The sequence below is a fragment of the Phodopus roborovskii genome, unplaced genomic scaffold (genome assembly GCF_943737965.1).
Source record: "Phodopus roborovskii unplaced genomic scaffold, PHOROB, whole genome shotgun sequence".
NCBI classification, from domain to species: Eukaryota; Metazoa; Chordata; class Mammalia; order Rodentia; family Cricetidae; genus Phodopus; species Phodopus roborovskii.
Window position 1 is genome coordinate 20,060,211 of NW_026126416.1, and position 25,359 is coordinate 20,085,569.

The 25,359-nt window shown below is 39.3% G+C and overlaps 1 pseudogene; it reads right to left on the reverse strand.

Moving 5' to 3' along the window:
- Positions 1–1,004: 1,004 nt before the first annotated feature.
- LOC127221216 (60S ribosomal protein L7-like) lies at positions 1,005–1,814 on the reverse strand (annotated as a pseudogene).
- Positions 1,815–25,359: the final 23,545 nt, after the last annotated feature.

Consider the following 25,359-nt stretch of genomic DNA (forward strand, 5'->3'; position numbering starts at 1 on the left):
AGGAGCCAAGTAGCAAACAATGGTTATTCCATAAAATCAGATTATATAAAATGTGTCATTATAATCACACCAACCTCGGAGGAAAAAATTGAAGTGAATCATTATATTATAATACTATAATGAAATAGTATAAGCAACCAAACAGTAAGTTTACCCTTACATATATATATATATATATATATATATATATATATATATCAACTGCTAAAATGATTAAATAGAGTTACAGCTAATAAGACAAAGAGAGAGAATGAAAACCTGTGCACATTTTGTGGTTCCTGTTATGAAACATTCTAAGAACTGTCCTTTGATGGATAGAGACAGAAAACAGATCACTGTGTTAGGGGAAACTTGTTTGTGTTAAATGCTTTGAGATCACCAATAGGGTCTGACCTCACTGAGGATATCAAAGTCTGCATTTGGCTGGACAGAGTGTATAACAGAGTTTTCTGATGAACTCAAAGGGAGATAGAGGGACACATGGAGGAGGAAGAAGAGGAAGAGGAGCCGAGGAGTCATCCATTTGATCTGGGAAGTGGAGAGGTGATCGTCTCTCCATCACATCATGGGTTTATTCCCTAATATTTACTCTCAAGTTTTATTTTTTAATAAACAGTAAAAGAAATTGCATGGATAAGAGGGCAGGTTCAGCTTGGGAAGAAAGCAGGCTGCATTGCCAAGTATAATAAGGAAATTTGCAGTTATTAGGAATATGTTCCCTGTGTGATAGCTTTGTGACATATGAGATAGCATGTTGGAATCTCATGGACACTAATGTAGGCAGCATAGTTCCTCAAGCTAAGATGCATTTTTACCACATATGACAAGCATGGGCAATGAAATTCTACTGTTGCTACCAAGTCTCCCTTTAGACTAGCACCTGCATTTTTCTTGTAACCCATGTGGGTATTTGGATGGAAAGTGAGGTTCTTGAGAAGTAGTATAAGAAAACTGGTTTCCAAGACCTTAATCTACTTCACAACTTTTTTCTTTTCATTTTTTTTTCAGTTTGCCAAGCTGTGACTCTTTATTAACTAACCAGATTACAAAAATACCACAGGCAGCACCTTAGTTCATCCGTCTAATAAGCCTGTTTATCTGGTCTTCCCTGTTGCCAGCATCGCCACTTTCCACAAAATGAGTGGTCTTTTTCTTCATCTTGCCCCATGGAGAAGGCAGTTTGAAAGGCCACAGGAAGTTGTTGGCTTCCTTGAAGCGTTTTCCCATTGTGTAGATCTCATGAATCAGATCCTCCATGAAGATAATGCCATATTTACCAAGAGATCAAGCAATCAAGGAATTGTCCGTCAAGGCAATTCTCTTCTTACTGATTTTGCCATAGCCACACTTGTAGATGAGCTCGTTTACTGACTTCAGGTTGGGGTACCCCCATGCAATGTATGGATCCACGATCCTCAGCATGTTAATCGAAGCCTTGTTGAGCTTAACATAGGTGCCATTAAAGATCTGACGAAGGCGAGCAGCTGCAACACCTTGTGGACCTTTGGGCTCACACCACTGATACCTCAGATTAGGATGAGGAATGCCAGCTTGGGTTCTTCAGGCACGTAGAAGTTTCTGGCTTTCCTTGCCATCCTAGCCATGCGAAGCTCTGTCCGGTATATCTGCCTATATTCCTTGTGATAATGTTTTGCCTTTTCATAGATGAGCTTCCTCTGTGACTTCCGGAGTATTTTCAGTGCAAACTTTTTCCAAATGCACTTCACCTTCAGCTCCGCGAAATTCCTTTGCTTTTCCTTAAGGGTTTCTGGCACAGCAGGAACCTTCTTTTTCTTCTCTGGCATGGTCTCCATGGCTCCTTGGGCGGGGGTGGGGGGTGGAGAGCCACAACTTTTATTTTCATTTGTTCTCTCTCTCTCTCTCTTTCTCTCTCTCTCTCTCTCTCTCTCTCTCTCTCTCTCTCTCTCTCTGTATGTGTGTGTGTGTGTGTGTGTGTTTGTGTGTGCTTCTCAGTCTGTCTGTCTTGAGTGAATGGCATGTGTGAACCATAACACATGTATGGAGATCAATTGCTAATTTACAGGAAACAGTTACCCCATTTGCTATATGGATTCCAGGGACAAATTCAGCCCAGCTCAGTTGGTGGCCAGCACCTTTACCCATTGACCCACACTGCTGGTCTCACAGACAAAATTCTCACAACAGTTTTAGGAGTTACCTTAGGCTCTGCTTATTTATTTATTTATTATTGGGCTTAAAGATATATGTAATTAGAGTTTTGCTACTATTTATTACTGAGGAAGCTGGCTTGCTATACTATCTAAGGTAGATACAAAACTTTTCAAAGCATGGCATGGAGGCTGTGCTTCTCCAACTCCTCCTTGTTCTCTCTCTCTCTCTCTTTCTCTCTCTCCCTCTGTTGTAACTTTAATTGAATTTATCTTTGAGAATTTTGTACATATAAATGGTGAGTTGGATTGGTCTAACCTTCCATCCTGCCCAATACCCCTTTCATCCAGTAACCCTACAACCCCCTAGAAGCTTCGTCCCCACAAACATGTCCATTTTGTTTTTCACCCACTGAGTTTGCCTACGCTGACTGTGTAATCATGGGTGTGAAACTATTCATTGGAGCCCAGTGGCTTCTTCAATAGATAAAAGACTGTTCCTCCCCCCAAAGACAATGGCTGTCCCTTCCCAAAGATCTGCCAATCACCAATATTTGGTCAGGAAGTGTAGGATCCTGTGATTCTCTGCCTGATACATGATTTACTACTGATAGTCAGAACACACCCATGCCATTTTCATTACCATAGTGCAACATATGTGGTGAGTGGTACACAGTATGAGAGTACCTGTTCATTGCCAGCTTCATATTTTCTACACATTTACCATAATTTTAGAGTATACCACTTATTTTTTAAAGTTTACTATGTGGATACAGAGACAGCTCAGTCTGCAGTCAAGTGCTTATGGTACAAACATGAATACCTTAGTTTTGATTCCTGAAACCCAATAAATAGCTGGATGCAGAAGCATGCACCAGTAACTTTGGCACTGGGAGGGAAATGGAGGAGATAAGTGGATCTCTAAAATTCACTAGGTAACTAGTTTTGCCAGTTAGTGAGCTCTCTGATCTTAACAGTCTAATTGTGCAGAGACACAGAAAGAACTAGCTAGGAAAGAAATAACACATTGTTAGCGAGTTGACAGCTAAACTAGAACATATTCTGACATTACATGATATTTCAGGGACATATTGCCCATTTATATAAAACCAGAAGGTTCCTTTTGAATCCACCAGCAGTAAGTTATAAACTTCATTCCACTGTGCCTTCGCCTTCTCTTATTTGCCTATGGCACAAGACACATACTACAACAGATTAATACCTGTACTATTAAATACTTCAACAAACAGCAAACTCCTCTCATTTCTGCCTCTCCATTCCCAGCTTTCTTTCTAAAACCATGTCTGGAGGTCATGGATCCTGCCATCATTAGAAGACGGGACATAGAGATGATGTGTAATTCATGGCTGGAGGTCCACTGCAGAGAAAGTACATGTTTCTTAATAACTCTCCAAAACCCAGACATTTTCCTGTTTCGTCCTGTTTTGAATATTTAAAAGTGATTTTCCAGGCTGTGCCCATCTGTTACCTTTAATAATGACTTTATTGGGACACCAATTATTTTCTTTGGGCTAGTGGAAACGTGTTAAGCCATATTTCTCCCATAATTTCTGAAGTCCTTTTATGGATTTTAAGTATGTTATTCTGTGTGGAGAATGGAATCCAAAAGCCTGGAGAGCTGTAAGACTAAATTCTGTGACCAGCCAAGAGATTCTTGACCATTTATATCCCATAAAGCAGCCAAATAATCAGGTAGTTGTGATGTTATTTTGATGTTGGGAGATTTCTACCTTATAGTGTTAATTAATAGGGCAGGAAATGCTTTGGAGATGTGATGGGGCCAAAGATATGATGTGTGCTGACAAACTGTGCTCAACCTTACGATTCCAGCTTCATCTTATCCCAGGAGCTCACAAATCGATGTCACTTCTGTGGTAACATTGCCATTGCCTTCTTCCTCACTGAATCAACTATTTCAAGATTACCAAAAATACTCCAGCAATCACAAAGAATTGTTACCTTAACTGGCTGCAGCAGGACCTTTGAATAGGAGGACTTCATGTTAGCCTAGTAATATGAGCTTGAAGATGTGGGAGGTCTCCAGGCAACTCCAAAACTCTATCCATCTTATCCAGTCTGCCTGGGAGTGGTCTATCAAACCAATAATGTCATTTAACTGTGTGTTGAATTCAGTTAAAACAGACCATGGACTATTTTATGTTGGAGAATGTTTGTTCTAGTATAAAAAGAAGCAGAAAAAATGGGGTTTGTGAGGGGCTGGCAGAAGACTTTTAAGAAATTGTTTGAGAAGAGCTTAGTCAAGTGGAGAGAGAACATAGGAGAAAAAAATAAGAACCAGGAGAGGAAGGGACAGAAAATATTCAATGTGGTGTGTTTATGAGAAAGATTGAAGAAGGGAGGCAGAGGAAGGAAAAAACTAAGTGCTCACACATGCAGCCTGGAGATGCTATTGCTGAAGAACTCTTCAGACTAGAAACTGGATGAGGTAATTCAGGCCTGTCATCTCAGCACTTGGGAGGAAGAGGCAAGGAAATCGCCCAAAGAATAAAACAGCCCAAGTTATATAGCACATTCTAGGCAATCCAGGGATACACTGCAGGGCTTTACTCAAAACAAAGAAGATTGTAGAGGGATATTCACTTTGTCTCCTACCACAGGTCACTTCTGCCCCTGGCTCCACCCCCCAATGGGCGTGGCCAGTGCCAAATGAGCTTGGGCAGTGCCACAGAAGGAGACAAAGTGAATATCCCTCTACAGAAGATTAGAACATGGATAATTAAGAATCTGGGAAACAACAGGCTGATGGATGTTTATTCAGGGAGAAAACACTTAGACCAGAAACAGATGACGCCCGCAGGTTCCTGTCCCAAGAATGCCTTGGGATGCTCTCTGTCTCTAACCAAGAAGCAAGAGAGAGACATCTGGGGTCCAGGACCCCAGACCTAGTCCCCCTTGGTTATGCCTGCACCTGTCCCCATGCCCCAATGGGAATGGTCAGTGCAACAGGTGCAGGTAGGGTGGATATCGCACTACAGATGATTGAGGGTCAGTGGGAGCAGTTCTGTGTAGAATGAAGGCCACGGTCATTATAGACATTTTGAACAAGGAACAAGGCAGAATTAAAGGAACTAGAGGCCCTCTATGTAGGAATTAGCATATTCACCTTGATCTCTCTCCACAGATATGCGCAGGGTTTCCCTTTTATTCCTTCTTCCATGCAGTTGGTCTAAAGAGACTGGGAGGGTGCCTGGGGTGTGGGAAGGCTATAATAGTTTCCTGGAAAACAGACCAAAGCACAGACTTGACAGAGACTTATTTATTTCCTCACATGTCTGGAGGCAGGGGTTCTGGGAGCAAGGTGCTAGGCTGGGCTGGCTTCCTCTGAGGATGTTTCCAGGCCTTTCTTCTTGGCTTGCAGTTCCTACCCTGTTGCTACTTCTTCATCTCAGTGGTACATGTCTATGTTCCAGCAGTCTGTCACTCATCTCATCAAGATGCCAGTCTTGGGGAATTAGAACTTCGTTTTAACATCCCCCTGCTAACTGACTCCTTCCTTTAAGGGGCTTGTAAGCATTGTTACCTTCTGAGGGTTACAGGTGTGACCTTTAACACTATCTTCAGACAACCCAGTTTACCTCCTAAACTGGGAGCATCAGGAGGGTCAAAGGCATTCAGACAGAAACCCGTCTGGCTATACTTGCTCAGCCCACAGAGAACAGAAGGGACTACTGGATTCCCTGGAACAGGGTTCACAGATGGTAGTGAGCTGTATGATGTCGGTGCTGGGAACTCAATCCAGGTCCTCTATAAGAGCAGCAAATCTCTGGACTGCAGAGCCATGTCTCCAAACCCTCTACCATTCAGTGACATGTATTTACTCAAATTATAATTGTAATGAAATTGTTGATGATAAGCTTACTTATGCTTATAATGCTTAATAGACTGAGGAATTAGCTTTAACAACAGTGGCTTATAATATTACATGTATGATATTAATTAGCATTGCTTATAATATCACATGATATCAATGTTACATATGGTTTTATATGGACATGTAACATATTGATATTTTAACTTTGAACAATCTGTGTATTTTAATAATACTATATTGATACCTGTGATATTTTAATATATCTTATATGTGCCTTGAATCTAGATATTTAGAACTTTTTAAATGGCTTTTTGAATATTACTATGAATATAATGAGTATATTGTAAGAGTTTGGCAAACATGTACTATAGATAACACAACTTGATGGTATTTGATATTAAATAGCTACATGCTATGTATTATTAAAATGTGTATTTTATTAGCATATTTTGTTTAAGTATGAAATAGTGAAAATAACTCATGGCTTACAATATAGCTCCTTTACTTTGAAAATTATGTGACTAATAATACTAATGTGATGTAGTAAACCTGGTCACCACAATTTAGTAATAAACAGTCAGTCACCATAACGTAGTAATAAATATAAACATTTTAGGTTCACTGGTCCCTTTTTTCTTCTCTAAATGATGCTGTGTGTATAATAGCCCCAGTAACCTGGGCACATTTTTTTTTTTTTACTAATTTTGTGTATACCACTACCTTTGTGGCCTTCAATTTAAGCAAGAAGTCCGGTGCTTGCCTGGGGCCATGGACAAAGTTAGCATTTCATCTGCAGCAGTTCCATAACAGATTAAAGCTCCTATATGTCAATAAAGTGAAACTTTTTGGGAGAGAGCTGCTTTGTTGTACCAACTTGGGCAGACTAGAGCCACCTGACTTCTTTTTCTGTCCCTTAATATGACAAATTCTGGGACTGAGTGAGGAGTAGCAGTCTAACTGATCGTGGGCACTCAGAGGAGGAGCAGATGGAAACATCTGCTTGGGAAAGTTATGTTTCTGTACAGCAGAGCGATAGCCAGCAACTGCGGTCCCCAACTCTGCAGCTTCTGTCACCTGGGAACTTGCAGAAATGTAAGATATAAAGGGCCAAAGACCCCAAGAATCAGATCCAGTGATCTAGAGAAGGCTGTCGGGTGGTCCTGATTCATCCCGGAGTTTGGTAATCATTGAATATGAGAAACTATGGAGTCACAGGGTGAAGAGTCTTTCAATTGTTCTGGTGAGTATGGCATGCTTGGTTTCCATGTGCTACCCACTGAGTCAGGACTAACCGGACAGGTGTGTTGATGTCACCCAGTTGACTGGTGGCCCCGAGACATTCCTGTTTTCTGTAAAATAACAAGCACGGTCCACTTCCCACCTTCCACTGCCTTGTAAAGTATTGTGTCCACAGAGAGGAAACATAATATTTTCTGGAACTAAGGCAAAGCCGAAGACTATCTCAGTAAAGTCATTGTGTTCTTGCCCATTTCCCGCTCACTGACTTTCTCTCGAGAATAGGAACCAGGAAATCTTTGCAGCAGGTGTAGTTATACCAGATGTTGCAAAACCGGAGACAGCTCACTGCTTCCCTCATTTGTTGTGAATTCAATAGCTTTTGAATTTATGCAGATATCACTTTGGTCACTCACAGAGAAAATTTTCTACTTTCCTAGTAAAAGGGTGTGTTTTCTCCCAGGAGCTTTCAGTTCTCTATTGCCCTAGGAAAACTTCCCTTTCTTTAAGGCTGTCAGGGACAATAGCATTTGCTGTTTTCTCTACATCCCCTATGGTCTGAAATGCCAAAGCTCTCTCCGGCCACATTCATGTAGCAATGGGTGTCTCCTGTAAGAGCCATCTACCCGCCATATGGTTTTTCTTTCAGATAACTATCACACACACACACACACACACACACACACACACACACACACACACACACACACAAAGACAAAGACAAAAGAAGAAGATTTTCCTGGAATTCTTTTCAGTGTAAAAAACTAAGAAGGGTTTGGCAGGGACTTCGGTGCCAGCCCAGCTCAGCTACGTCTCTCTGAAATTGTGCAAATTACTTCTCTTTAACTGCTAGCCATTAGAGTTGGATTGGAAAATATTAAACACCTTACAACTGTGTATTATATTGATATTATTATTAATCTAATACTGTCTCTCTTTCAAGAGAATGAAACAACACCATTCACCGTTTTAAGTCCAATGGAAGAGAAATAAGCTGGTGTAGAAAGTAGAGAGCAAGCCTTTTACAGCTGTCCTTTGGAGCTAGGAAATCACCTTCCTGTGCTGCCTCATAAACTCTCCTGCTGATTAACTTTTCACTACATTTGCCTTAACTCCACACCTGAATTCACTGATCCTTGGGAGCAGGTGCTCTGCCCTTGTCCTCACTGTGTAAAGCAGAACAGTGCACAAGCAACTTGCATATTATAGCAGACTTAACTTTCAGAAAGACATGTTCCAGTGAACCAGAAAGCATAAGTACGTCTAAATCCCCATTCATCTTGGCACATTGAGGCTTTACCTTTATTTGGCTGCTTCTCAGGGCACACCCATGGTGCTGCCAAACACACTCACTGTCCACAAAGCTTAGGTCTCAGTGGTGATCTTTAAAGTAACTTCCAGATCAAACGACTAGGTGACTTAAGACATGGGGCCACATCTTGATGAAGGAAGCAGTGCAGGAAATTCTAAATACCACCTCCAATTTTCCGGACTACCAGACTCACACATGAAGACTCCTGGAATTGTAACGTATCTAGGCAACAGGAAAGGAACATTGCAGATGTCTTGAGAAAGGGAACTCAGTGCAGGTGGACACTGCAAAAAGAAACTACATGAAAAACTCAGGGTAATGAGTTGGATATTACACATTGAGTAAACTCCAGATGTCTCCTGCTTGATGAGCAAGGTATCCTGGTATCATGTGACACTTTTTATTCTTTGAATGGTGATAACGGTCACCATTTAGAAAAGAGTCAAGAAAAAGCGTTCTGTGCCGATGACTCAAAGGAATGTTCCCTGCAATACTACCTAGTTCTTAATTAAGTAAATCTAGTAAGTACATAGTGTCAGGGCAACTTCCTCTTACCAGATCATGGAAGGAGCTTCCATAGCATGTGGTCTATTTCTTCTTTATAATACCTGCTCTGCAAGATGCTTCCTTGATTTTTATGTTTCTGTCTTTAGAAGGGACTTGAACACATGCAGTATTTTATGTTTTACCTGTTACTATTCACTGTAAATGATACATTGAATCAAGAGCAATTAGACATATGTGGTGACAAAAGTATTAGATGAGAGAATATTGATTATAATGTCCCTGTGGGAAATTTCACCTGTATGTGGCTAGACTGGGTATTTGGTGGACGGTATCTGATGTACTCCATTTCTGTTTCCTTCAGATGATTTTCCCATTTGTAGCATTAATCTGTCAGAAATATGGACTCAGTGGTTACCATACTCACACCCACTAGCTCTCAGTCATCCCCTCTCCACATGATCTAGTTTGTTTTCTGGCTTGAAGCAATGGTCCACTGCCATCGCAAACTGACATCTCATCAGAACTCATGTAGAGCTCAGCTTTCAAATGTCCACCTACTCAGGCTCATCCTAATGTCTGAGTGAATGGTTGGCAGTTTTTAATTATTAAGATAAATAGATAAAATATGACATGCAATTAAATGTGAATTTAATAAACAACAAATATATGATTAGGTTACACATTTATCATGATATTTGTGGTGTACTTCAACTAAATATTTTTTTATTGTTTTTTTTGATATGTCTGAGAACCCAGATTTTGGTGTTCACTCTTCCATCCCCGTCTCATTTCTTGATTTTGTTTTATGTATATGGGTGTTTTGCCTGCACATATGTGTGTGTGCAGCATGTGTGTGCCTGGTACCTGAAGAGGGCAGGAGAAGGCATCAGATCCTTGGAACTGAAGTTACAGAAAATTGTGAGCCACCGTGTGGGTGCTGGGAATTGAGCCTGGGTCCTTGGGAAGAGCAACCAGTTCTCTTAACCACTAATCTGTCTCTCCAGCTTCCATCCCTGTCTCCATCTCTCCTCTTTCTCTTTCTTCTTCCTTCTTTTCTTTCTCTCTCTATCACTTTCCTTCATATGTAAGAGAACTTTATCATGAATAGAATGCTATAACATATTTTTAGTGGTTCCCAAGTTAATTCTATTAAACTCAAGTCTTATTTTTTTTATCAAGCTTCATTTTTTAATGTAAACATAGATTGTAAACTTAAACCAAAGAACTGCCACACAATATGAAAGTTTTAAAGGTTGAGGAATTAAAGACTTATTTAAAAGACTTTTGAGATTATAATATAACATTTCATTATTTCCCCTTCCTTTCCCATCCTCCAAATCCTCCCACGTATTCTTCCTTGCTCCCTTTCAAATTCAGGAGCATTTTTCATTAATTATTGTTACATACATATATACATACATACATAGTAATAATATAAGCTTGTTTATCATTAAGGGTAAAAATTGTTTGATTTCATAAATACCTGTTTCTTATGTCTCATGTAAATATTCATCTTTTTATTCTTGTTCTTAAGAGCCCTTTGCTGTATCTATTGAAATGCAAGGTCATTTGCCAATCATATTGCAGATTTTACATAGCAGTAAACTATTAGCTAGAAATATAATTTTTTTTTTGAAGCAAGGGCTTGCAAGACAATTCTGAAATCTGTATCAAAAGAATTTTCAAGAGGAGAAATAATAACCAACACTCCCTAAAGAGGAAAACCGCAAAGAAAAAGTGCTTTATTAAGAAAAGTGTAGTTAAGTCCCCATGAAAAATTCCAGAAGGATGAGGAGGGCCAACTCCAAGTATGAAGTACAAAAGCACCACTTAAACTCCTTGAAAGATTCAGTGCTTTGGTGAACAAGTGTGTGAGCAGCTACTGAGAAGGCAGATCTTGGAAACACTGCACATTCCAGCACAAATCCCTAGACCCAGGTACCATGGGAACAGCTGATCTTCTACAAACACATGCCGATATGTGGTGCCGAGATAGGCCCTGATGTGCTGCGGGACATCATGAGCAAGGTGAAGGGTAACCAAGGGGACCAGGCCAACAGCAGGAGCTGCCGAAATCCCAGCTGTGAATTCAACAGGGATGCCGTCTGCCCTCAGCTAATATGTGTACTGACCTCTGCCTAAAGGGCTTAGAAATGTTTTTAAGTAATTTCGTTCGCATAAATCGTGTCCTCTTTGGGTGTGATATGAGGAAGAGAACCAAAACTAATGACTGAAAATGATACTGGCCATGCTAGCTAGCACCTGAAAGTGAAGGAGACGGGAATGATCTTAAGAAAATACAGAGTTATAAATTTTTGTCATTGATGTTTATTTAAAGAAAAACATAAGTAGTAGTTAGAAGAAGCTGGTTAAAAGCATACATGAAAATATTTCTAATAAATTGGATTATTCATAAGTATTTATTGTTCATTAAAATAGGAAGTATAATTAGCAGGCTTCCTTGGTGTGATATCTAAGTGATTGCAAAGAGATTATGTTGACATTTGGGTTGTATGCCTGGCTTTGAATATTATATAATATCTATTGCAAATAAAATATATTCTGTAATATTTAAAACATATTTCTTGATTCTTCTGGCAGCTGAATTCTGGAGTCTTATGATAATGAAGTTTATTTAAAGTGGGCAAAAATAGCTTTAGTATATAGAACCTTTGTCATGGATGTGAATAATTGGGACAATTGTGCATTTTGAGACTCTAATTTTGTATGCACATTGTAGAAAATAGTAAGAATTAATAAAACTAATAGAGTTTGACCCATCAGCTCTACTTAAGTGTACACACCAAAAAATATAATAATTAAAATTGCAGACCTAAGATGTGTTACTCATGTTTCTATAACTGGGATAAACCAATCAAGCTAATCAACTTAAAGGCAAGAACTGTTCATCTTGGTGCACAGTTTCAGAGCCTTCTCTCAATGCTTGTTTGATGCTGTTACTAAGGGCATGCTGTGAGGCAGGGAATCATGTTGGAGATCACCCAGTGTAACAACCCTATTGATTATCACAAAGGACAGGAAGCTGAGCAACAGCAAAGCTGAGGACACCAATGTTCCTTTCCAGAACATATTACCAGTGACATATTTTTCTTCTGCTAGGCTCTACCTTCTGAAGATTCTTCTACCTACAGACAGTGCTAGCAACTTGGCATTAACCTCTACACACAATACTTGTGTGATATTTAAAATCCATTTAATACACAGTGATGTTCATAGGAATATTATTCTAATAGCCCCACAGCAGAAAATAGTTATACCTCACCAGATGAATCTATGAATGGCTTTTGTATGTACAATCACAGAGTATTATTCAATGTGAAAAGTAAAATAAATTGTAATATGTGCTACAACACAAATTACCATTAAGGGATTATGCTAAGTGAAATATCAAATATTATATCATTTGATTTATAATGAGTTACCTTGAGCAGTAAAAATTATAGCAAGAAAACACAGAGTCAGTGTTATCAGTCTCTGGGGTACAAGAGATGATAGGAGTTGTTGTCTGATTAATAGCTGCAAAGATGTAGTAAGATATTGAAAAGACATTACAGACAGATGATGGAAAACCTTTGGGTCAAACTCAGTCTCATTAAACTGCATGCCAAAAACATTGAATAAGATGTAAAAATTATGCCATGAATGTTTGTCTACAATTTAAAACAAGACCCAACAAAGTAAGCGAGTGGATAAATCATCACCATATAAAGAGTGGGTGGGGACTGAAGAGATGGCTCAGGGGTTAAGAACACTTCCTACTTTTCCAGAGGACCCAGCCTTCAATAATTCCCATAACCCACATGGTTCACAACCTTTTAGCTCCAGGTGCAGCTGAATTCAATGTCCTCCTCTGGCCCCTACAGGCACCAGGCACTCACGTAGTGCACAGCCATACATGTAAACAAAACGCCATGCACAGTGGTTTACAATGAGAGTCAGAGAAGCAAAAGACTGATCTTGTTAGAAGAGGTTCTCTGACACAGAAGCCTGAGGAATATAGGTGAATAGGCATATAAGTAGCTAAATGTAGATGCAGATCAAGAAAGAGTACTATCGAAAATGACTGAAGAATGCTAAGGTGGAGAGGAAACTGGAAAGTTGGGGGTCAGTTTCTGAAGAGACTGTAATGCCAACCTAAGGCTTTTGGATTTTATCCTTTAAGCAGGAAGTATGTCTATTAATAGATTTTCCTGAGCACACAAATATCAGGAGAAAATTCTTATGGAAATATAAAACATGGAGGTAAATTGTATGTAGGAAGCCAATTATGGAGTGAGGGAAAGGGAAGTATAAGTTTATAATTTTGCAATAAAAAAAGTATTTATGGAAACTGGTTTTCTCAAAATAACTATAGTGAGTTAAGTCTTTCCTTGCTAGTGTTTTTTTAAACATAAAGAAGGACATACCCATAGGTCTGAGGTTTATGCTTTAAGCATAAACTCCATTTTTATAGTTGCTCACTGGGGTGTGTCCATTCTTAATGCTAAGATATTATTTAAAAAGCTATGATTTTACTCAATGGAAGCCACTCCAATCCAAACAAAGATTTTTTTAAAAGGCCAAAACACAACTCTTACATAAAAGTAAAGGTACAATTTTATGACTGACTTTGATTTTATATAAACAAATTTCAAGAAAAAGGAAAACATGTAAACAACTATACATACTTGATGTATAAAATATACTCCTAACTACTACTGTACAAGGCAGTGTTCCATTTATGCTAATTGGATTCAGTGATAAGCAATGCTAAGAAAAAGACTGGCCTGTAGGTTTCAATATATATATATATATATATATATATATATATATATATATATATATGCGCCTTGGATAGCTAAGTAGTTTCTTAGTACAGACTTTCTTTTATTTGGTCTGGAAGTGCTTTTGCTGATATGACAGGTCGCAATATAACAAGAGTTAGAATAGCATGAGGACATTAGTGGATTTATGATACTAGAAGTAATGTCTTAAATCAAACAATACTATGGGTCATGTTCTAGCCTATAAGCCCTTCCCTGATACAAGTCAATTTTAGGAGTCAGAAGTGGCCCTTGGCCTTACCTCAAAATGCAGACTCAGGGGCTGGAAGCACATGTCACCTACCCAAAGACCTAAGTAGAACCAAGTGACTTCGTGCCTGGCTTTGAGAGGTTGTGTGCCGCTGCTGGGGCCATGAGGAAACCCCAAAGCTTCAAGTTTTAGTGGTGTATTACCCACTCACAGTTTAGCACCTATGCTCTTTATTTTGCACTTATTTTCCCACTTCTTTATATATGACAAATAGAAGGAAACCCTCATGCAAATAATTCAATGATCCCGAATAAAGACCAGTTATGGTGCCTTCCCTCCTTAGCCTGCATACCTTTGTAGCTATAGGAAAACTAGTCCTCAGGGAAGAGGTTTCAGGCCAGATCCAGCTTGATGCCTTTGTGTGCTGGTTATGATGTATATGGTGTCTTCAGGAATAGGAACTTGTCTTCAGCTTCCGGGAGGCAGCCAAGGGCAGCATCGATAGTCTATACCATCTTGGGAGTCTTTTGGACTACCCTAACCCACAGCTAGAAGGGAGGTTTCCTGTGCTGGGCACCGAGGATTTTGTTAGTCTGTGGTTCTTAGGGGGAGTACTGTCACCTCAAGTATCACATCATTTTTTATTATATATACACATATATACATATACTTACGTGTTTTATATATAATTTAAGGTAATATAAAACAAAACTATTCCGTGTGGTTTTTCAAGCATTCTTAGTGTTATTTACCCCTGCTCCTCTTCTGTATTGACCTTAATTCACACCTACCAAGTTAAAGCGCTTCTCGTTTCCCCCATGTTCTCATCAATATCACCTCTATCCAGCCTCTCCTCCCTCTTATACCCACAAACTTTGTCCTATTTTACTTCCATTATTTCTATGGCTACCCTAGGTTATATATACATATCTGAAGATCTGGAGCAAGAAACCACAGGTGAGAGAGATGAGATGCCTATGAACCACACCAAAGAGCAGCAGGGCAAGATGTCCCTAAAGACGCAATAGTGGCACTTACACCTTGGCACTTAAGGTCTGCTTAATAAGACAGAAATCATTCCTGACCGTGGAAACACAACCAACTACCCATGGATAGTGAGGTCATGGGTCTTAGAGAGGCTAGCACTGTCACTTTCCTAAACTAGTATAATTCCTAACTGCACTCTAAGCACTTATATGTACATGCACGTGTAATCCATAGCTCTTACCCTTCATCATGGAAGCTTCCTTTTACAGCAGATAGAAATCATTACAAAGAGTCACGACTGGTCAAAACACAGAGTACAACTAATTGTGGGGTGCCTAGCCACAATTCATGTCTATCATGTACTCCCCACATCTAAGACTCGGAGGTTATCTTTGAAAGAGGAGAAAACATTTTAAGAGCCAGAGGACCAGAAAGTCTGCTGGAGATTGTGTCTCCTTGAAATGAAGATAAATTACACCCATGAAATTTCAGTGATGTTTCTGCCTATGCAAGCAACACTAACTCATGTGCTAATGTGGAAGGGAGAACGCTCACAAGGTTCTACCCCAGATCAAAAGTTACAAGCGATTAAGGGCTGCTTAGAGAGGGAGAATTAGTCTCCCCCAGGAATAATCCCCCAAACTGGTTATCTAATACCAAGAGGAAAATTCTGAAAACATAAACATATAAGCAAAGATAAATTTTTGCTTGAATTTTTATATTTTTGCATTTATATGTTAAAATAATAGTTAAAATGCAGAGGCCCTGAATTTGAGAGGGAGCAAGTGGTAAGACATAGGTGGGAGGAAGGAGAGAGGAGGATGAAACAGCATTATATTTTAATTTAAAAGTTGAAAATTTAAAAACAAGTTCCATCTACTGGGTAAGTCTAGTGATACTGTAGAGACATATAGGATTTTCCAGCAAGAGGTACCTGGATATTCAGAACTGAAAAAAATAAAATGTATTTTGCAAACAAAATAATCAAATAAAAATTAAAAAATGTAGACTTAGCAGAAAGCTAAGAACAAGGAGAATTTAAGGGAAAATCTCCTACCTCACTTGGGAGCACAGAATACCAAGAAAGAACAAAATTTTGTGCCAACTTTGGGATGGCTTCCTACAATGCTGCCTGAATCCCCCAAACTGTAAATTAAGGGATTAAAGTTCCATTCACATGCAACATGTCTTGTAAAATGACCAGATCACTGGTGCCCCTCAGGATTGCTCCTCAGAATGGTGATACTGCTGTCTGTCTTGTGCACATATTTAAATTAAGTAGAATACACAATGCAATTACAAATGTGTTGTGAAAGATGAACTGAAGAAAGTACTACGCTTGATAAAGTATGTACAGGAAAACATTCTGATGCCAATAACTTACTTTGAAACACACAAAATTAATGTGGCTTAATTTCTGAAGACTTGCACAATAGACAAACACGTTGATTTGGGAGAAAATAATATGTGAATATAGGAACAGTGTGCCATGGGTGATAGGCATACTATGAAATTAACTCATTTTGGATTTATGTCTGAAATTGAGACCTGTGGTGATACATTTTTTATGATCTAATAATACTTGCCAGGATATCAGAATGCAAAGCTAGCCACAGCAATAGAAGCTGGGTAGAGGTGGCACAGACATTTAATTCCAGGACTCAGGAAACAGAGGTAGATCAATCTCTGTGAGTTCAAAGTCACCCAGGGCCACATGAGAGTGATTCAGCCTAACACAGAAACAGAGCTCATGCCTTTAATCCTAGCAGTTGAGAGATATATAAAATAGGAGCAAGGTTTCAGATTCTGTCGTTCATTCTCCAGCCACGTTAAAAATAGGAAGACAATTAGTCTCCAGACATGTTGAAGACAGAATTTCCCCAGCCCTGGCAGAGGTAAGAGCTCTCTGGTAGCCTGACTACTTTGCTTTGCTGATCTTCATCTTGAACCCCAGTATCTGTCTATAGGTTTTTATTCTTCATGCTACAAAGATCTACAAAGTTATCAGATAAGATGTAATGCTATTTCTCGTATATCCCAACAAAATGAGAGCCATTTTACATTGAAGAATATTGCCTATGCTTCTGAGAAGCTAAGGCCATCAAAATCAATGGTGGCAGCACTATGCATGGTAGTCTTGATAGACATGTTTAGCTGACTTAGACTTTAGGGGAATGTCAAAAAAAGAATAAATTAGGTTTATTAATATATCTCAGAGTAGAGGATTCTTAGAAGGTAGAGGACCTAGGCTTGTCCCAATTATTTTTAATTATAAATCAGCACTAGAAAGCAGAACATGAAGGTGAGAGATTGTGATTGGAATGTGCTCCAATTCAGTTTTACCCAATTTGAATTTGCCTTAAATTAGTTCTAATCATGGAAAACATAAAATCCAGAAAGAATGGGAGACTGGGAGAAACAAAGGCCAACACATTGAAAATGAGACAAAGGCAGGAAAGGATATAAAATGGAAGAATTATTGTATTTGCTACAACTTTCAAAGGAATTTGGTAGTAGCTCATTAAGCAGTAGATGATTAACAAATAGATCAATGAAAGTAGGGGTCATCAAGTGGGTGTATCAAACCCACACACTCATAAGCAATCATCCTACTCTAGTGGAAAAGAAGGAAAATCTGACTCCTCAAAGCCCAACACCGGCAGCAGGAACATTACCTGGGGAAAGTGAGGAAGTATCAGGACTGCCCTACAGCCAGTTTGGCTTCCAGTAAGCTATGCTCCATTTGTGGGCACAGAAAAAATGCGCAATTCTAATAGGTTCAGACTTTCTAGGGAGCATAGTGGGTCCTTCTGCTGGCATCAGCTGGTTCTCATTTCCCACGTGTTGAACATTTTCAAGAAGTGTATCTTTATGGGAATCATCTTTTTTTTTTCTGATGATGACTAGGCTACTAGGTTTATTGAAATATGTTTTTGATGATGAAACACACACACATACACACACACACACAGAGAGAGAGAGAGAGAGAGAGAGCAAGAGAGAGAGAGAGAGAGAGAGAGAGAACTTTATTAATTTCCCATGCAAGAATATTTGCTTTTGTGTGATGAAAATTCTCTGACTTGACAGGAAACTACCCAGAGAGCAGCAGCAGGAGAAGATTCTACTTTTCAGGGTTCTTTTTGATCCATGGAAAGGCTCCCTGTCCTCAACCACTTCTTTGTTCATGACCCCTGGGATATCACAGGTTCAGTGGATTTATCCTATGTGCCCATCAAGCTTTGTTTGATCTGTGATCTTCTTGAACTCATAGCCGAGTTTTTCTTATGGGAGTCATCTTAAAATGAGAATGAGAATGAGAATTTCTATTTCAGCAGCTCCTGGTTCCCAGTGGCTGAACAAAGAGGAACACTTGTTCTATGTCCCCCTGGCATTAGCATTTCTACTCTCACTCTCTGAGGAACTGCCTTCCAGCATTTTGTTCTATGACTCCTTCCCATCCCTGTCAAAATCTGCACCATCAAGTTCATAACCACAAACCACAGGGAACTACTGAGTACTTAGATTGGTGCTCCTGAAAACTGGGATAGGTCATAAATGTAAAAGGTCAAATTTCAAAGACCCAATAGCAAACCCAAACTGAACAACTTCTTTTTAATTTAATTTTTAAAGGAAAATTACAATATGATACTAAGATATGATATGATATGACAAAACTGAATTGGCAAAACAAACAAAAGAAAAAGAACCCAAGAGGTGCAAAAAACAGAGATCCACTTATTTGCATACTCATGAATCCCATAAAAAAACAGTCAATGACACTACAAGAAGGCTTGGACATGTAAGTTTAAGAAGTGGATAAAATACTGATAAGAATATCTAAATTTCACTGTCTTCTCCACCCTATTGCAGAGCTAATGGGGACCATCTGCAAGTGAAGTACTGTGCTTCTAATGACATCAAAATGCTCCCATCTACCCAAGCCTTTGGCTTGTCTACAGTGCAGAGGAATCTGCTTCTGTTCTCAGCCACTACTGGGAACACTTTCTAATGCTATGCAGTGCAAAGCTATTCAAATGTATGCCACAAACTTAGGAAACTAAATTTCTAAGAGGGTAGGAAGGTGGCTCTAGGGGCCTTCGGAGCTGATTAATCAAGATCATTGGTTAAAAAGGCCATACGCAGACATGGGAAAGAGCCCAGAAGAATCATACTTATAGTCCATTCTCCCTTATCATATGGATTCTTTATCCTTGATAGGAATTCTTTATCTTCATCTTTTCTCAACTCTTTCTCTCTGTGTGTAAATTTATAAATCTATATTTATTGATACCAACAGACTGAAGATAGACCGATAGGCACAATTATCCCAAGACCAAAGGCATGATGAAGTAAGTACTTCTACTTTTTGCATGCATAAAAATAAACTTAGTTCAAACATAAGGCATTTTATTTTTCAAATGGTAAAATCAAATTGGAAAATCCTAATTAGTCCCATCTGCACATACCCCTGCTATAACTTGTAATGCATGCTGAAGAGTTTTCTTCAGCTACGATCAAATATTTCAGGACCTCACAAGAGCGTAAGTACTGAAATTTAATTGAGAGTCTGGTATTTCTTCATGAGTGTGGGAAGAATTGGGCAGAGAAACATTCAGCTATATTAGAGGGCAGTAGGGTCTACTGACTTTATTTTCACTATTAAAATATATATAAAATAACATTACTATGACACAGTGAAATCTCCTGCAATATTTCAAAATGGCTCAGAAAAGAAAATAAAAGTCGGAAAATGTTAAGTGGGCCTGACTTTGAAAGCCAAATATTTTTAGAAAAATGTAATGAAACCTGCTTATAACTTTCTTACTTTCAACATTTCCCTACATCAAATGTTTGTCTTTCAAAAGCCTGGGTTAGAACACACACATATGCATGCATGCATGCACTTGAGTGTGCACGCACGCACACACGCACTCACACACACACACACACACACACGGAGAGAGAGAGAGGGAAAGAGAGAGATGCACACACAGTGTTGCTTCACTTTACAAATGTCATACTTTTATCACTTTCCTTTCCTGATGCTGGAGAGAATTTTATATGTGATAGACCCTAACACCAAATGAATTCACAAATAACTGCCAATGGGGGAAAGTGGTACTTCATTTCTTTAAAAATTTAACCTAGTCAAAATTGAGCTTCCCTGGTGTCTGATTTACTGTGGGGACATAGCCCTGGAGAAAAGGACACTACTGTGTGGATTGATGCTGCTGGGAACAAGAAAAAAATCTGTTGGTATATGAAATTCCTGTAACCCCGCTGTCATCAGACTACTGTACATAAACAAAGCTGTGTGGTTTTCCATTCACTCCGTTTGGTTTTCTAAGGGCTAAGTTTGCCCATATTGTCTAATCTGTCTACCTGAGAAATTAAGCTGAGGCACGCAGGGAAATGTGTATGTCCTTAAGTAACACAGCTCCTATTAGTGCTGGCTTGTCACATCCAGTGACTTGACAAAACAGCCTAGCGCCTGGAAATACAGTGTCCTGGTAAGAAAGCCAAGGAGTACACACTAAACCTCTACCAGTTGCACTAAAATTCATCTCTGCTCTCTAATAAATTATGCCCTGGGTACTCAGCAGGTGGCGCTATTTCCTGAGACGCAGAGCTCTTCAAACCAGCCTGTGTGCCTCAATGCTGGTATACTTCATGAGAGAACAAGCCAAAAACACCTTCTCCAGACCCTGAAAAACAGATGCATTTGCCATAAAGAATCCAGCAGACAGTTGTTAACAGAAAGTGGGCTGACCCACAAATTCTGTGCTGCAGAAAGTTGATTTGTGCTAAAACTGATTTTTTTCTTTTGACCTAGGTTTTTAATATTTATTACTATGTATAGCTTTTGCTTTATAGTCACCCCAAGTTTTCTTGTATTCTGGGTATTCTACCAATGAGATGGCAAAGCCAGTTCTCTGGGGAAAACTTCAAAGCCAGTTCTCTGGGAAAGCTTATTACAAATGCATGAGGAGGATGACTTCTGATTCAGCATTGACTTCTTGCTAGCGGGGAGAGGCACTCTCAGATGTTTTAACCACCTCCAGAGGATGAAACAGAATGCAGCCCACCTTCCCAGACACACTTGGGAAAGTAGTTTGAAATCACCAATGTCCAAGTACACCTCAATCTTGCTGCATCCAAAACTCGAGGGTTGAATATGGTGTGTGTGTGTGTGTGTGTGTGTGTGTGTGTGTGTGTGTGTGTGTGTGTGTGTTGTAGCTTCCTCAGATCAGCTGTGATATAGATAGTCTGTTAGTCAACCTTCAAGACAAGAACCTCCAAACAGCGTAACCAGTTCCAATGATGAACTAAAAAACACTATAAAGTAGATAGGAACACAAGGCAAGAGCGCAAGTCCCTTGGCTTTCACAAACTCAAACGTACAGTACCGCTTCTTGAGAACCTGCCAGGACCACTTCTTGAGACCACTTTGTGTGAGTGTGACACTCCTGTCATAAAGCCAAATAAAGTCATGGAAGATCTTCATTTTCACAGGGGAAATCCCTAAACATGAAACTATAATGTTGTTACTCTTCCTTTTGCCACGTTTAGGCTGTTTGGTATTGGCTGATCACATATCGTATGTCAGATGCTCAGATTCTTGAGACAAATCTGCCCTCTAAGGGCTCACTTCTGCAGACTGGGCAATAAACGATAGAAGATACTGTGAGACAGCACCATGGGTTGGCACAACTTCATGTAATGAAGGCCAGTGAAGGAGCTGGGAGATGAAAGAATTCTGATGTAACAGAGAGGGGTTTTTTTCCCCTTACAAATAGAAGGGAAACTCTTAATAAGTTATGAAGAGGATTCCTGTTGTTTAAGGAAAACGAACTGACTTAAATCACTGTGATTTCCTTGGAGAATGCATGAAAAATACTGGGTCTTTAGGAGCTTTCAGTTTACTGCTCACAAGGCATTGGCCACTGATTTACCAGCCCTTCACTTATTAACCAATCTGAAAAACCTTTGTGGAGACAGAATGGGCCAGAGGTCACTTTTGTACCTCTTAGACTCATCTGTTCTTGTGAGATCTACTTTGCGATTTATAGGAACAACGGTGAGTCAGACAGAGATTCTCATTTTCTTGAGTTTGAGTTTATTTACCTATTTGCTTTTGAGTATGATAGGCCATTCTAAATCCATGAATGATTTAACAGAGTGGGATCAACACCTGTATTGTCAGTAGCAGGTGGGCACGCCTTGGGTTAGGAAGCACTCCATTTTTGTCCGGGTCTGACCTATTTCTGAACTTGTTTATGTCCTCCACCCTTCAGTTAATTGATTTCTTCCTGTGTGTAAAAACAAGGCAGCACATTAACTATTAGCCTTGTGGAGCACACATTCTTCCAGAGTATCAAATGTTTGAGGTTGAATTTAGTTTGGATCACTGCTTCAGGACATCCAATAGAAAAGATGCATGTAAAAATGTCAAACTCCAACTGGTAAACTTGTACCTCAGGGAACATGGGTTCATTATTTTAAAACCATTGTTATATGTATGTACTGTAACTGAAAAATTAAATGAATTCATGGAAATGGTAAAAAAAATATTTGAAGAATGGTGGTTACAAGTAAGTCAGGTAAAAAGGAGGCTGGAATGACCCATGGAGTAGGGCTGGAATCTGGAGATATTAACATGGACTCACATTAGCTAAGATGGATACATACTGTCACCTAACACATTAGTAGGTATATGAATGTATCAATGCATCTGTGCATACTTCATTGCCTTGTCAACCCCCTTAAAATCAGTGATATTCAAGAAGAGAAAAACACCAGTAGACACAAGTTCATATTTTCTTTTATTTTTCTTTGAAAGTGGTTGTTTATTGGAGATGGCTTCTAGTTTAGGATGGGAAATTCCCATGTCTGCATGGGGACCCCATCTGTCTTGGACCTGTACATGCCACAGTGCTGTCACAGTATTTGTGAGTTCATATGTGTGTTGGTTCTGTTGTATCTGGAAGACAATTGTTTACTTGGTGTCTTCCATCCCCACTAGATCTTACAAACTTTTTGCCTTCTCTTCCACACAGCTTCCTGGGCCCTGAGGGGAGGGTGTTTATGAAGACATTGATGATACCATGATAAATTAATTCCAGAGTAATCAGATTATTAATTAAAATAAGACATGCATTTTGCCTATTAGGTGATAGATGATAAAATTTCAATTATACCTTTGTCATTTGTGGGAAAGATTTAAATTTCAGGTCAAATCAGTTCTACCTCTAAGTTTTTGTACTGTAAAGGAATACACATTTCTTTACTGTGGATTGCAAAATTACAACCAAAGCAATACAACAGAAAGTTGATCTTTACCAGCTCTTGGGGTCTTTTGCATTTTAGCTTTTGTTGGGTGGCACTCAGAATGAAAAGTAGGACTTCTATTGTTTGGACAGACTTCAGGAATATTCTTCCATCACATGCCCCACCTTCTTGTCTCAAGGTCCCTTTAATTTCTCATATCATTTTAATGGTGGCACTGGTTTTCACAACTCAAGTATTACTATTCAAGCATCCAGACTTACTGTAAATTGTTAGAGAATGAAGTTGGGGGTGGGAGGCCTTAGGTTGATTTCATTTCTTTTCCTATTCTCTAATAAATACTCAGATAAAAGTAATGTAGGGAAGATGTTTGCTTTAGTTCACAGTTCCAGCTCTCATAGGAGGGAAGCAAAGGCAACAGAAGCTTGAAGGTCACTTTGCCTCCATGGTCAAGAAACAGAGGGTAGCTGGGCATTGGTGGCCCACGTCTTTAGTTCCAGCACTCAGGAGGCAGAGGCAGGTGGATCTCTATGCATTTTATGCATTTGAGGCCAGCCTGATCTACAGAGATAGTTTCAGGACAGGCTTCAAAACTACATAGAGAAACCCTGTCTCAAAAAAAAAAATAACAAAAACAAAAAAAAACAAAACAAAAAAAAAACAACCAAACAAACAAACAAAAAAACCTATTTCTTCACAGGCAAGAATAGAAGCTTGTTAGCTTGTTACATAGTGCTTTTCTTTGAATTGAAACATACCCTCTGGCAGGTGGATGGAGGTTCACATGATTCAAGAAGGAACAATCTTAGGTGTCCCTGAGAACTGAAAATAACAATATACAAGGCCCTGGGAGCATTCAACAATGCTGGGAAAGAAAAGCCTGTCTGATCTGGGAAGGCAGAGGCTAGTGGATTGCTGAGCCAGAGGCCAGCCTGGTCTAACCATTGAAAACAGAAAGTTGTTGAAGATATAATTGAAAAAGGAGGCATGTTCTAGCCCCAGTAAGCAGCAAAATTTGACATCTTTGTCCACATGTTTTTGGAGTTAAGGATAGAATATAGAGGTTATAGAATCTTCCTCTGTGACTAAGGAAAGCCATTGAAGCCAGGAGTGTCACAAGTGTCCCTGAATGTAGTCCTGGTGAGGTCATTGTGTGAAGCTGTGAAACTGAAGTCTGAATTTCTTTGGGGAACCCAAAACATTGGAGATGCCTGCTAAGGAGAGCTGCTAACAGGAAGTGGAACAAGCCCAAACAAAACAAGTAAGTTGCTTGCAACAAAGGTGAAAGGATCTGGAGATCTGAAGAGCACTTTGACATCAGACATGGAGCTGCTGAATTTGGAGTTTTCTCAACTGGTTTGTGGTCTTCCTCTGGTTCAATATTTCCTCACTATGCTCCCTTCCCTATGTTTTGGAATGGTAATGTATATCTTGTGCCACTGTATATTGGAAGTATGTGATCTTTTCTTTTTTGTATTGTTTTATAGGGGATTATGGTTAAGAGAGTACATGATTCTCAGAACAGACTAAACATTGTTGAGACTATGATATACTATGGGGACTCTAGAAGTTGGACAAACTCTATTTGGCATTACAATGTTACACGCTTATGGGGGCCAGGGAGTAGAATATTATAGTTTGAATGTAATTGGCCCCCATAAGCATATAGGGAGTAGTACGATTATGGGGTGTTGCTTTGTTGTATTGTGACCTTGTTGGAAGTGTGTCACTGTGAAGACAGGCTTTGGGGTCTCATATATGCTCAAGATATGCCCAGTGAGACAGAATAGTTCTTGTTGCCTTAAGGCTGTAGAATTCTCAGCTTCTCCAGCACTATGTCTGCCTGCATGCTGCCATGTCCCACCATGATGAAAATGGACTGAACCTCTGAAAATGTAAGCCACCCCAATTAAATGATTTCCTTTAAAAAAAAGATTCCATTAAATTCAAAAGGAAAATACAAAAGACAACTCATAGCTTTGTTTAAAGGATCATCAATATTTGCCAAAGACTTT